This window comes from Phalacrocorax aristotelis, chromosome 26 (assembly GCF_949628215.1).
Source record: "Phalacrocorax aristotelis chromosome 26, bGulAri2.1, whole genome shotgun sequence".
Classification (NCBI taxonomy): domain Eukaryota; kingdom Metazoa; phylum Chordata; class Aves; order Suliformes; family Phalacrocoracidae; genus Phalacrocorax; species Phalacrocorax aristotelis.
This window is the reverse complement of record NC_134301.1, coordinates 2,158,291-2,173,143: the sequence shown is the minus strand read 5'-3', so window position 1 is coordinate 2,173,143 and position 14,853 is coordinate 2,158,291. Positions and strand designations below refer to the sequence as shown.

Genomic DNA, 14,853 nt, shown 5'->3' with positions numbered 1-14,853 from the left:
AGCACAATAAGTACGTATTTCCAGATGGGAAAGTGCTATTCCAAATCATAGTGCAATGAGCTCGATGATTATGCATGATGAAACAAAGATCGGTATCTTGATGAAAGCATTAGCACTTAAAAGATCACTCTCCAAAGAAAAACCAACTTTATATATATAAATATATACATAAATATTAAATATACAATCAATCGCAAGAATTAATTTTTCAAAATGAAAGAGGTGAGCCATTTATCACGACATGTTTTCCCACGTGCCTCCTGCCTTGGCTTTCCCAATGAGGCAGTACGAAGTGTGTGCTCATAAGGATGTCACCCCCATCTTACAGAAAAAAGCAGCAGAGAAAATGATAGCTGCTCAAGAGAGCAAAACCCCATTGTTTTTCCCAAAGCACTGAAATCTGAAACACAAACCACAGTCATTTTGCAGCACTAACAAGTGCTTACTCTAGGATAGTTACCATTAAACAGTATTAGTCACCATAGTAGGATTCCACTACTTGAAGTTAAAGCAATACAATTATTAATCTTTTACCCAGCCTCAAATTAGCGTGCAACACTAGTAATTTGACTTGTGGAAACTCACACCAAATTCCAGAAGCGTACCTGACAGAGACGGGAGGCAGACTCAGTGACCAGTTCCGAAACTGTTCTTGGTTTTGCTAGTCATTTCTTTTAAGCCTGACGAGTGGGAACCAAAGCACTTTGTTAAATCACCTTAAACCTGCTCTGTACATGGTAATTTAAAATAACCCCGCCTCCGTCCCAAACACAGTTCCACCAAACCAGAGCTACATCCAAGTTAATGGAAGGCTGCCCCATGGGAGGCTGCTCCTCTGTGCGGAGACCAGGCCATCTTTTCTGGATTGAAGAGTACAACCCATTCAAGTTGGTTACGAGCTTGGGAAGCCAGATTTAAATAGAAGAAGCAGAAGAAAAATGCACTGTGCAGCATGGCATAAGAAGCAGATTTCAGACCCTGAGCTCAGTATGGGCTGTGTTAAGCTTTCAGTTATGTTTACATCAGCAACCATGGCTTCTTGAGGAATTTCACTGCTAAGGAAACCATGTTGGCATGTCACCAGGAAGCCTAAGAAAACCCATTATTCTGTCAGCTGCAGCGCTCTTTACAAGAAAGATCATGCAAGGAACGACTTCTGTTCAGGCTCTTTCAGCATGCTAAAGAAGAGTCAATGCCCGCTTCAGAAGCACTTTGTTCAGAGGCTGGATAGCAGTATGTGGCAAGATCCTTCTTATGTGAAAGCCTTTAAGCTCCGTGGAAGATCAAAATAATAGGCAAAACGTACTACGGCAGCAAACATGAGAACCCTCGCAGCACAGCTCAACAATCCAGCTGCGTGTTGCAAAGCTACCACAAAGTTCCTGAACTTCGCTACTTCAAGGGAAAATCCGCACCTCTCCCGGCACATCGATCCCTCCTAATTCTGCATGATAGTAGCTCTTTAAAGAGAACGACATTCAACTTTTGGTACAACGTGGCCCTTGCTCTGTCAGCCTTTAAGCAGAAAACCCATGCTATTGTCACAGAGAGACAGAACAGACCATCTCCGCTTGCTGGCCTTGTTATATGCAGGATACTGCAATATCAGACAAATATTTCTGTCGTTCCAAAGTGGCAAGAACACACGGGTTCTTCTTGCCTTGTATCAGTACGTCACCACTGCCATCATCTTTTTTCACAAAACCGTGAGGACAAATATCCTTTCTACATTGACATCTGTGGACCCTGAGCCTAAACAAACAGGCTTAAAATTAAGAAAGATCTTATTCAACAAGCTATCTCCAAAACCACAATTACTACTTAGAGTGAATTTTCCTACTGTGGCCTCTCTATGGGTGCAATATTTCCTTTTCCAATTTAAATAAACTGAATTCTCAAGTGTCTTACTTGTAGAGGAAAGGAAGTACGGAGAAATCAGCAGGATTATTTAAAAACACAATCAGCAGCTCAACAAAAAGAAAAAGAATGCAAACAAAAGGAACAAAAGAGCTTACAAAAAAGATATTACCGTTACAGGTGTGATTTAGTTTGAAAACTTAAGTCTTTGACAGCAAATACAGGACCTATTGACAACACAATATGCTTCCAAAATACTGTGTGTTTATTACATTTGTCACTGCAACCTTGTTAAAAAGCTGGTTTTGAGATCACATTTTCTTGTCAAACATTCACACAACCAAACTCTACATGAGAAAATTTCTATCTTGTTAATTTTTCATTACTGAAAAATAAAGCAGTCAATAACAGCAGAGTAATCACAGCAAATGACTCCACAACACCTTGCCTGAAATTCTCCCTGAGTGGGGAATTGGGGCTCTTGATAACACAAAAGCCAGAAGACGACACAAAGCTTTGGACAATCGCTGCTTTGTTTGTACAACAACTACAATCTCTGCAGCAGTCTAGATAGAGAGGCTGAAAAAAAGATCTCAATTCCTCCATAGCCCTGATCTACCTAGGCTGGGATTTCCATAAAGCGGCTTTAGTATTCTGAATTGCTCAGAAAATCTGCCAGCGCTCACTCCTCTCTGAAAGGTAAGCTCTTCTCGTTGCGGCAGGCACCCTCTTAACAGGCCAATGACCGGTTCTGGCGTGGCCTGATCTACACACAAAAAGTAACTCCCTTCTGGAAAAGCAAAGCTATCACCATGAGACAGATTAAAGCCTAATCATCTCACTGACAGAAGCCTCGTGAAGAACAAATTGGACAGCTTCCAACATCACTGTCTCCACTTTAGAGGACTGCAAAATAGGGACTGGCCCTAACACAATACGTATGACACTTGTAATATTAATGAGTCAGCCCTCTAACTACACACCAGAGTTGAATATCAATGAAAAAGGAAGCGAGTTTTACATCTGGCACCTGGCATATCCGAACAGCCAGCGAATGCTGCTTTGCTGGATGAGCAAACACCTAAATACAATTACTCTCCAAATTGATTTAGATGCTTCTGAACTCTGCTCTCACGAAGGCGAGAGACATTTGATACAGTGGAAATAAACTCATTGGGGCTTATTTATAATAAAAAGGGAAGAAAAACAAACATGTTCCTCTAGAAATGACACAGCCTTCAGCAGGTAAATGAAAAACTCCTGTTGGTAAATTCAGCATCAACATATCAAAAGCCAGAGTTAGCTGTAAACAGATTCGTTTAAACAACAGATCGACTGACCCAGCAAACACTGGCCAACTGGAAAGAAACATTAACTGGTAAACAAAACCGGCCTCTGCCAGAGGCCAGAATGGCGGCTGCGCTTCCCCTCTGATGTTTCCATCTTGCATCACGAACACCAGATTTCGGGAGGCTCAAAGTGGGACTCAGTCACAGCTCAGAGGGCTGTCAGCTGAAAAGCATAAACTCCTGCGCAGGCCTAATCAAGGACTTAGCACAAAGCAAAACAACTCTGAGCTCGTGTACTGAAGGCAGCTGCACCGTCAGAGTGAACAAAACCAATCAATCTCTAAACTGGTTCCAAATGTTTTTCAGGCCGAATTATCTCAGGCACTGAAAGGCAACCTACCAGCACCAGATCTGCCGTCATGTCGTGTGCTCTTCGCTTGAACAAAGCATCTTGAATTTGGAAGAAAATAAACTTTATTTCTAGTAGCAGGTAAAAATGTCACGGTGTATTTGTGCTGACAAGCCGCAATCTCTCCAAGATCAAGTTTATCGTAAAAATGGGTGAAAAATAATGAAACATCATTTATATAATCTTCTAAACACCTAACAGCAGTGTCAATAACCACATTCCAGCCCTAACCAAGTGAAAGTCGAACACACTTCCTTGTCACCAGAACACCCGTGTTGGCACTGCTCGCTCGCATGAAAGCGCCACTGGCTCGAGCTGAGAACAGAGTGATTTCTGTCACGGCAAAATCACTTTGACATTTAGAAGTCCAGCATCAGTGTCTTGCTCTGTACGGAGCGGAGCCAGAGAACAAGCAGGGGCAGAGTACATGGCACCGGGGTTTTCTCTGAAGCCAGCACAGCTGACAGCATCCATGTTTTTCACTGGAGAATGACAACACAAACTGGTCTTTATGGGCAAGAAGAAGTGTTATTTGGATGTGATACAGCATTTGTTTGGCTGGACTCTAGCTGGAGAAAAGGAAAAACTGCTGGATCTACTTTATGGTTAAGTTCATGGCAAAGTTACTTACAGAACAGGATGAGCCTCTTAAAAGTATTTCAGTCATAAATCAAAATAAATAAAACCACTTTGCATATTGTAAGTTAATCAGAATGCGCTCTCAAGTTGTCCTCACATACACTACCACAGGGAAAAAAGCCTGACAAATCTGCTAAAAGCTTTAAAAAGCCTAAATTAAATATTAATATTCTGAAAATGATGAAGCCAGCACAAAAACACAAGTCTCTCCTGCCACTCCAGTACTGTGCAGCCCAGAGCTAGAGATGAAAGATTTCTTGCAAACAGTGATGCCTAGATGGAATTATGAATAAAACAGAAAAAACCCCGGGCTACAGCTGCACAGGTTGGGAGCTGCAAGCTATCTGAAAAAGCAGCATCCAGCAAAATGTATTCACAGTAAACTAGTAACAACAGTTAATTGTTATAATGCCAGCTAATGAAAAGCAGAGACAAAAGGTTATCAATACTGCATCGGCCTTACAGTTACGTTTAGCATGATGAAAAAAACTCGCTGAAGACAAAGTTAGAATCGCTCCCTTCAAAGGCCTGCTTTTGAGGCACACGCATATTTGTAACACACCTTCAAGCGAGGCACCTGGAGGGACAAGCACATTAAGAGGAATCTATTCAACTTTACTCCAGAATTGTGCTTTGACTCTAAGCAACCTCATGCCAGAAATCTCCATGAAGGAGAAGCGCGCTGGTAGCACTGCCTTACAGGCGTTTAGGGGTCGCTGGTTTGGTTGGCTTTGCTAGTTGGGCATTTTGTTGAGATGCTCCCTTGTCTTTCAGTTACCACAGAACTATCCCTCCTTCCCTCCAGCTTAAGGACGCTTGGCTGGTCAGGTCTTAATAGCCACCTGGAAAGACTTGCCAAAAGCTCCCAAAAAATCTTTTAATTGAATGATGACATCAATTACTTAATTTTAATGAGCATGAGATCATATTGTAATTTTTCATTCTGCAATATATTTAAAGCAAAGGTGACTGTGCAGTTTCAATAGCCAATCTCCCTCAAAGGTGTAAGGAGAATTACTGCTGCTTTATTTCCCACTAGCACTTAATTCTAACAGTATTAGCCTGTTTTTATTACTATGGAAAAAAAACGTAAGCTCTCCAACTCACTCATCTAAAACAGGCGCCCAAGACTTTGAACACTCTGGTTCTCGCAGGAAAAAACCCTGATGTGGTAGCTCATTTCTCTCTAGGCATGGACAGAGCAAAATTTAAGCATATGCAACTCTAAAATGTCCAGAAAAAAAAACCCAATCCAACAAGCCAAAGAACCAAGACAAAACTGAACAAAAGCATCACGTGAAAAAGCAAGCTAAGAACTGCAGAGGGTGTTAAATTAGACTTAGAGTCATTTTTAGGGACACAAAGGTCTCCAAATCCACATCATGGCTGTTGAAAAAAACATGATGGAAGCCAGAAATGAATGCAGGTGCACAGGGCAACTGCAGATGTTTGGCAAAGCTGCTGCTTCAGCTCCGCAGTATGACCTTGGCAGGTATCCGATGTCCGTGGCCTAATTCCACCTCTCTTTTGGCTAGTAAAGAAGGCAGGGACTTTTCAGACCTCTCCCTCTAACTCAGTAATTGCAGGAATCCTACCTCTCCTAAAACCTGGAAATCCTACAGGATACTGTGGTCCACCCACCCAAAGACCATCCTAATTGCAGTCTTGCTCCACTGACTTACAATCCATTCGAGTTTCCGTGCTCTCTACTGTCGTGCTCCAGCATGATTCAGTCTCCCTCTCTAGTCTATTCTGCGTCATTCTAGATAGTAGTTGACTTCCTCCTTGGTCAACAACCTAACGTTAACAGGAGACCCTCCTCCACACTACACGCTAACTTCCCAGCCTCACCATTGAAGAGATGAGAATTCAGCACTCCCTTTCATTTCAATATTTCTGCTAGAGATGACAACATGAAAAGTACTTGTGGATGAACCATCTGTTACTATGCCTAATGGAGCCATAATCACTAGATACCAACCATTTCAAAGAACACTAAAATGTTTATAAAACCAGTATGTCAATGTAATAATATTAACAGGGAGAAGCTTGTATCTTTTTGATAAAAATATTATATTCACAGCAGGCTTTGCTTTCAACTAAAAACATTATGGCCTTTTTATAGCAATCTGAAGCACACAGACAGTACTACAAAATTTAGGGGGATGGGAGAGAGCAGGAAGGGCTAAGGACGTGTCGACAGCAATAATTTAAGACAAGATATTCTGCCAAGAAAGAGAAACTAGAGAATTAAAGTCCAAATAGAAAGCTTGCAATTAGGCAACAACTCTGAAAAAGGAGGACTGTAGACAACAGGCATTGGTTTGGACTGCTGCCCTCCAATTTGTTCAGTAAGACTTGTCTGCTGACTCCGTATGTTTCATATAAGTGAAATTTGTGCCATGGTACATAATAGTCTCTTAAGAGAAATGATGATGTTTGGGAAAGAAAGCAACCACTTCTCTTCAATATCCCCTGTACAACAGAATAACTTCTTCTTAAGCACTGGGCGTTCCAGAAGCACAGGACAGCACTGGACAAAAAAATATAGAAACAAAATAAGTTCCTGGGAGCACCCCAGCTTAGATCTGCCTACCAGATACAACACCAACCTGCCTTTTCAGTGACGGCCAATCTGGAGTGCCCATAGAAAACACCTTGTAGGCTGTAGCGCCTCAGACTTGGAGAGATGCTCCCTCTAGCCCATGCCAATTCTGCTGGAGGAAGCCACAACAAAATTCCCCCTGAAACCCAAAGTCACACTCGGGTAGCTACCATCTCCATGAAAATACACAACAGACAGAAGCCGCAAACACAGGATGTGCTCACACCCCGACACCTTCATCGCAGTTCTCTGAAGCATGACAACTGTATCAGTTGTGCTGTGCACAGATCTGATTATTTCATGATAAAAGCTCTAAAAGGAAAAAAAGTCCCAAGCCCAGAAATGCAGCCTGCAGAAGCCAACCACAGCAGCCAGTACTGTACCTAGCAGCCCCGATGAGACTGGCGTAACAGCTGTAAATCACTCCAAAATCTTCTTTTCACGCAGAGGAAAGGGAAATGGCAGAGCAGCACAGATTTAAGAGTGAAAGTGTACCCATTTCTGATTTGCTTGGTTGCACTGGTTTAATGTTTATTTTGATACTTGAGTTTCTCTCTCCTTTTTATTTCAGCACACAGCAAGCTGCGAATGAGAAATCTGTCATATGGAGAAAACAGTCATCACAGAGGCAGCCACCTTTCCCAGAGGTAACGCAGCAAAGCCTGACCACTGGAGACATCTCCTTCCTTGTGATCAGAATGAAGTCATGTACGGGCTCCGAGCAGTTCAATAAGAGACCGGTTTTGCAAGTGTTCTTGCACAGAAGATACTTTCCTCATAGTTTAGTTTCAACAGATGGGTTAAGTGCTATGCTGACAGACCCACCGGATGAAAATCCTGGGAATTGAGCACAAGTTCTTAGCATTCAAACACAACAACCAGGGCCTAAAGAGCTAATGTAGACTGACATGCAAAAGTGTGCAATCGTTTCCATGAGGCTGCCTTCATCATCTTTACATACGAGGCCAAGAAAGCCCCTGGGGCTGTACTAGTGCCTAAATGGGCGCAGGTTTCCTTTAGTCTCTAACAAAGGCTTAAAGCAATTGGCAAGCTGCCCTCGCCTAGCTGCCTTCTTCCTTTTCATATGTGCCTCCATCCACAGATAAGGCAGGGCGGCTTTGAATCTGCACCCTGCACAATCAGAGGTAAAGGATATCACAGGAAACTCAAGTCAGCTTTTCCCCTCCATGAGGTAACTCCCTGGAACGACCAGCAGAGTCTTTTTCATTTACGTATCTAACAGTATGTAACACTTAAATAGCAGACAATATGTTCAAAGCTCAAACATTAACTGGTTTAGTGAGTTAAGAGGAGAGATGCTGTCTGCAATTGCTTAGGGCAGAATGTGCTGAAGGAGCAGAAATCTACCTTTCAACTAGGAATCTATGAAACAGCTTCAAGCAATCCCTTTAAAACATGGAAACAATCCAACAACTGCTAGCTTACTCAATGCGACAATAACTCTTGGAGACTTTTTGTCACGTTTCACCCACAGAAAATCTAAGCTATTCTTAAATAGCTATTCTTGATAGAAGAATTACAGCAAAAAAACAGCTCTTACATCTCCCAGATGTCTCCACTTCACTAGTTCCTTTCATCCTTCCTTTCTTGGGCTATTCTGCAGGCTATCCTCTCATGATGGCAAGTATTCAACAGCAATACTGTTAATTTTTTTAAGCCTGTCAGCTCCTCAATCCAGGTCCCAAGACAGACCCAAGAGCAGCTGTACCAGTACGACCGAGAGGTTGTCACTTTGCACAGCAAGAGCAACAGAAAGTAGCAAACACGCTCTCAGCTGTGCTGTTGCCAGATCTTTCATAACCTGAAGCCAAACTCAATTCTAATAGAAGACTATTTACTCCTTCCCCAGTTCTCCATGCCAAGTCTTTCCTTTTATCCCTCTGCCCAAATAGTTCTGTCTGTGCTGGAAGAGGAGTGTGCCTGCAGTGCCGTACAACGCGTCTGTGTCTTTCACACCATTTTATTGTTCACAGGAAGGCATTCTGTAATTTTAAACAAGAGAACAAAACCAGTAATTATTTCCCTAAGAGAAGGGGCCAAGTTATCCTGCATGGCACAGAGAACTCTGTCACCACCACCTACCTTACTTTGTGCCCCCCCCGCCCCCACTGCTTTGCTGAATCCATTGAAATCTCTAGAACATGAATAAAAAGCAAGCGTCACCTTTGCTACAGACTCAATGAGCATCCATAGGTAAGCCCCTGAAAAGCTGCCAGTACATGAACCTTTATTTCTGTTTGGCTTTCCCCATCAGGTTCAACACGAGAAATTACCTTCTTATCCCAGGGAAATGAATGGGTTGAATATCATGAGCTGCCACACTGCAACACCGATAAACCAAGAAGGATTACTGCAGGTACACGTGTGTAGAGACAAATCTCTATGACTCTTTTGAGCCAGAGGATTGCAGTTCACAGGCCACGTACAAAGCCCAAAGGATAGCAGTCACTACAAAAGAACAATGCAAAGCAAATGGTATATGTTTGGACAAGAACAAAACCCAACCCTAACCCCTGTGAAAAACCCCTTGGACTTAGTGACAGCCACACTTCACAGACAAGAATTTGGGCCCCCCTTTACAGGAGCTACAACAGAAGAATGAGGAGGGAGGGAGGTGAAGGGTCCAGCTTTTCTTTATTCTGTAAGCCTCATCTGAAAAATAGCTTCATTCAGATTTATTAAAAATTGGCTTATCCACCACTAAAGAGGGAAGAGACACATGCTATGAGGTAAGTAATTACCTAGTGAGATACATGACAGTAATCATAACATATCAAGTACGATTTTGCTAGATCCAAATGCTTTTCTTTATGGCTTCCATGTTATACCTATAATATGACTAAAAGCGTTTTACCAAAGCTTTGTACAATGACCAAGGTTTTGATACACAAAAGCCAAAGGGTAATTACATCTTCCTGTTTGCTGTTCTAGCCAGACTTTTTTTAAAGGCCTACTGCTAAAAGAATTGCCTTGAAAGCCTTCCAAGGCAACGCCAACTCCAAGGTTTTGTATTTTTCCAATTTTGGGGAAATCGGAGAGCAAATTCAATATGCTCTAGCACTGACATCCATGTCTCTGGTCAAAATCACTAAAACAACGTTTGTAAGCCTTTAACACTAATGGTGACCAGCCCTACACAACTTTTACATGTGGCAAGTTTAAAACAGGACTTTACTTGTTACGTGTATCAAACGCAGGAATAACTAAACAGAACAGCAATGTTTGCTCAAGGTTTCTAGGTGTGGCTGCAGCCAAGACATAATGAGATTATTTATACCTGACTCATTTGCTTTGTCTTTATCCATGATTCTCCCAGTTTGAGACTCAATTATTGACTTTTTTCCTGCACCACAGAATTTTTTAGATTCAGCATGTTTTCAAGGAGGACTCCAGAATTTAAAGCAGAGAGGAGAAATTCCACAATTACACTTGGCGTATGTGCTCACCAAAACATACTGTCACAGCTAAACTTCCGATTACCTGAACATGTAGAACGGGTGAACTCCCAGCACACTGTACAGACACCCATTTCCTAGCTATCAGGCTGCACATTTCAAAGTCCCTTCCTTTGTAAGTGACAGCGCACCCCGCCTATGTGCAGGGCTGAGGGCTGAGCTCGGCGCCTGGCTCTGCTGCTGGTTTGTGTGACTGAGCCACTCACTTCACCTCTGTGCATCTCAGCTTCCTGTCTGTGAACTGAAAATAACAATACTTCCCCCTTTTCACTGTAGCAACTTCCAATCCAAAACTGCGTAAGTATGGAGGTTTTCATTCCAATTACAATAAGAATTGTTCTTTTTTTTTCTTAATCCACATGGGATCACTTCAAGTTTCTGCCCTAAGAATAAACACGGGTCTCAGTCTCAAAAAAAAAAAAACATTTACATGAGCACTCCACTATTATGAGATCTACTTTTTGCTAACACAAGACAGGCTTCAGTCTTGTCTTGTTTAGTATTTTTTTCAGGATTGCCACAAAAGCTTAAAAAACCACCTGTATCAAAGTAGTTTAGAACTTGGTTACCTACAAAGGCTTTCACTGCTCATGAAGTGAATGGTTCAGTATTTTTTTAAGAAACAAAGCTTACATTCCTAAAAGTTTAATCAATCGCCCTCTCCAGTTTGCCAAAGTTCACAGCTTTACAAAACGCAGAGCTGAGGCGCCTGTGCTCTCCAAGAAAGACAGTAGGGTGCTAAGAGGTGAGAGTATCTTGAGCCAATACCGCTGCCAAAGGCTTCATTATGAAACCAGGACCGTAGCTCTTGAGGACACACCGTAGGAACGCACAAGCTTTTCTCCAGCTTCAGAGTCACCTGAAGCAAACTTTTCAGCAACACCCTCTCTTTTCACATGCACAAACAGCACTGGAAGAAGCCCTGCATCTACCCAACCAAATGCCTTCAGTACCTTGGTAGAACCACCGCTATGGGACACATAACGATCTTTTTTCTTAATACTAGAAATGGAACACCTTTAATAGGCATTTTCCACTTATATTCAATTAAGGGGAAAAAAAAAAGACAGAGTTTAATAAGCTGCAGATCTGTTTATTCCTCTCCAGAGCCGCTGAGGATCAAGGACCTTTTATCTCCTGCTCAGATCACCTGACTCGGCTCTCCATCCCATGGTGAATAATCGCAGGCTGGAATTTGCCATGTCACTTCCCAGCTCTTCAGAGTAACTCTCCTTCTCCTTACCACAGTGACAATGCACATTGTGAGCAGGAATGTTGGCGGCGGCTGTGCAGCACAAAGCCACGCTCGCTACACATCTTGCCTTCTTGACAGAAAGGCAATGAGTGACCTTTTATAACTGTTAACTTTGCTCATACCTCCTTCTAGAAAGTAAGCAGAAAACTTCAAAGCCACCTTCCCTTCCTCAGGGTTTCTTTCAGCTGGTCAGCTTATCTGTGCGATCATTGTTTCCAGAGAAGCACACAAAGCTTCCACAGTGGGTTATTACAGTGAAAGGTGATGATGAAGACGCAACCACTAGGCAAAGAAAACAGCCTTATCAGGACATCCACACTGACATACACGCATTTGCTGCTGTTCTCAGTGAGCAAATTACAGTACTTCCAGAAAAGGTGCTTCATATTGCAACGGCTCCTCGTGTCAAAGATTAATCAGCACCCTAAATGAAGAGTTGATGCACCGAAGGTAGAGGTGGGACAGCAGGCAACACAAAACCTTCTTTAACACATCCTCATCTGACAGCTGCCATGCAGCTACGGAATGAAGCAACACGTACAGATAGGACCTGAAACAAAATCTTTACGCTCTAAATCTGGTCCTTTATCTGCTGTATCATTCCCACTTTAGATGACGGCCTTCCAATCTATGGCCAACCAAACGCCCCGTCACAACTTATTTTGTCTGCTTAGCACTTCTGTCATCTCACATGGCTCGCCCCATGCAAACAGCTTGTCTTCCTGCTCACCCCTTCCCACTCCCAGCAGCACAGCGCAACACCCCACCCAGGCACCCACAGTCCACCCTTGCGGCAAATACAGCAAAGGCTCGTATGGAAAATTATTAATGGGAAAATACTGATTCCTAGCTTCCTGTCATGAAATTCAGCAGCCTGGAAGGAGGAGCTGAGTATCACATGACAATCGATTCCCAACAGGACAGCAGGCTTTGTCTGTGCGTGGCCGCAATGACAGCAGTGACTTCCCTCTGGGCAGGGGAGCTCTACCAGGAGAGGCAGGAATAAAGCAGAGCTTCCTCCAGCAAGTTACCTGTGCTACTCTCAGAGAAATTTATTATAAACTTGTATTAGGGGAGCACCAATGTTGCTTCTCCTAAGTAAGTTTTCTTAACGCAGGGTGAGCTAAAATCTAGAAATACATGCACTAACTCCTCTTCTTTGCAATTTATGCTTTATTTCCAATAGTAGGATGGTTTAGTTTTCAAACTCCTTTAGGATGAAGGTACAGCAACAGTATCCCTGTAAGAGCAAAAGACAGGAAAAACATCCTGAATAATTCTTTTCTACTGCTGCACTTTAAACCTGATGTTTGACGTTAGTCCTGATCCCAGAGGCAAAATGGGAGTGCTTTATCCACTAAGTCAACCAGCTCCCACGGCTATAGCCATCCTAAATGGAATGCATTATTCCTGCATTAAAACATATGTTTTTCAAGGCAGCTAGCCATCCGGCTGTTCTGAGAGAGATTACAGAAGACCTAATTTTATCAGGCAGGGATACAATTCTCCTGGTTGTTTTTGCTCCCTAGGGACATGGAGCTGGTGAAAGCAGGTTGCTTGACTGCTGGGGAACAATTCTGAGAGGCTCAGTTGCTGATCACCGAGGCAGTAACTCACATCCTGGGTTCCCAAAATATATGAATGCATGCCCTGTAGGCTCTGTGGGCTCCCATCCCTGTGGAATTCAAAGTCCAGAAAGACCTAGTTTGTATCAGCAATTCTCAAGTCAACAAGAATTAGAAAGAGTTTATGTTTGCACAGAGGTGCTAAAACTTTAAGCAAGTGCTTTTTTTTTTCTTTTTCTTTTAATCAGCTTAAGTTTCCCTAAATAAAACAAGGTGTTTGCTCACAAGAGCAGCAGGCAAGTTAAGTTACTGTTACACTCACTGCCTTTAGTATAACAATAATCTCTCCTGCCTCTGTTTATTCTAAGTAGTATTTCAGAAACTCTCAGCTTTGAAGTTTGGAAAAAATGCAAGCTGATAGAAATAGGCTTTTTACTCAGAAAACATCCAGGCAAGAGTAACAACCCAGCATTGGCAAACATTATTCAGAATGAGAAATACAGGTGTGAGGCTTTTCCCGAGACTTTTCATCAAAATGTAATGGGAAAATTCGTGTAGCAGATGGAATGCTGCTGCTTGCAGAGCATCCGTTAGCTATAAATCACTGTTTCCTCACACATGGTGCAAATTTAAGTGTCTTCCATCCTAATTAATAGAATGAGACATCCTAGCCTGATGACTCTTCCCTGATTTCATAAGCTCTAGGAAGAATTTTGGACTGAATCAACCTCAACAGAAGAATGCTTCAATTCCTCTCTCCATTAATCCAGGCACAAAAAGCAGCCGAACAACTCACTGAGAGATTCAGGAAATGCTTTTTATAACTTTGAGACATACAGTTTAAAGAAATTATCTGAACATTGTATTTGAAACAAATGAAAACAGGATACTCTCCAGCTTCTGCTCGCACCTCTGGGACTTCTCACCATTAGTTCACTCTTTGGCTTCTGAAACTTGCCACTGAATAAACACGATAAATCCAATGAACAGAAAGCTTCATGACAAAAACTAACCAGACAGAGGGAATCAGGAAGGAACCCATCACCCTTTCCACAACATTACCAATGAACTAGAAACACAAGGGGTCCTCTGCATGCATACTTTCCTATGGAGCTCCAAGCGTTGGCTAGTTAGATGCACATTTGAAAGACCAGCAGTCCGGCTCCATGCAGTTCTGCTACCGTCCATCACATTTACTACTTAATATTTCATGCTACAGAATTTAAAATAGAAAACTGAAGATCAGTTATCTAGGACACCACAAAATGAACACCAAACGCGGCTTTAGCGCAGATGTGTCAGGCTAACAGGTCTGATTAACATTTCCAGCCTAAGTATCCAGCTGAAACTGCAAATACCACCCATACTAGAAGTAGTAAGAACCATAAAAGACAAGCCAAGAATCATTGCTACCAGATGTCCCCTCCACCCAACTGAGGAAAAATCGTTCTAACTCTAGCAAAGCTTCAGAGGAGCAATCAGGGAGGAGGTAGAGAACTCTCTTTAAAGCCTCTAATTTCCTCCTTTCCCCAAGGCGAAGGGTCAGAGCTGCAGCTTTTAAAGATAGCCCCAAACTCGCTCCTCATGTCCTAAGTACAAAAGGGGCAACACAAAAATATGCACATTCTTTAACTCTCCAGGTTTTTCTGTATTATACCAGCCTGGATCCTCCAAAAACGTTCCTTTTCTTCACCATGTTTACATGCTTCAATCATATACCAACAGTAAAATCTAGGGCTGCTCACAGTAGCCAAAATA

At 42.4% G+C, this 14,853-nt stretch overlaps 1 protein-coding gene across 6 annotated transcripts in view; it reads right to left on the bottom strand.

Moving 5' to 3' along the window:
- DIP2B (disco interacting protein 2 homolog B) overlaps positions 1-14,853 on the bottom strand; it is a 69,712-nt gene that overhangs the window by 49,254 nt on the left and 5,605 nt on the right. The window contains exon 2 of one of the 6 annotated variants that reach the window (XM_075075620.1): positions 9,094-9,268. The exons of the other annotated variants lie outside the window; for them this stretch is intronic. The gene's annotated coding sequence lies outside the window, so the exon portion shown is untranslated. The remainder of the gene's footprint in view (positions 1-9,093; positions 9,269-14,853) is intronic. 6 annotated transcript variants of the gene reach the window in all.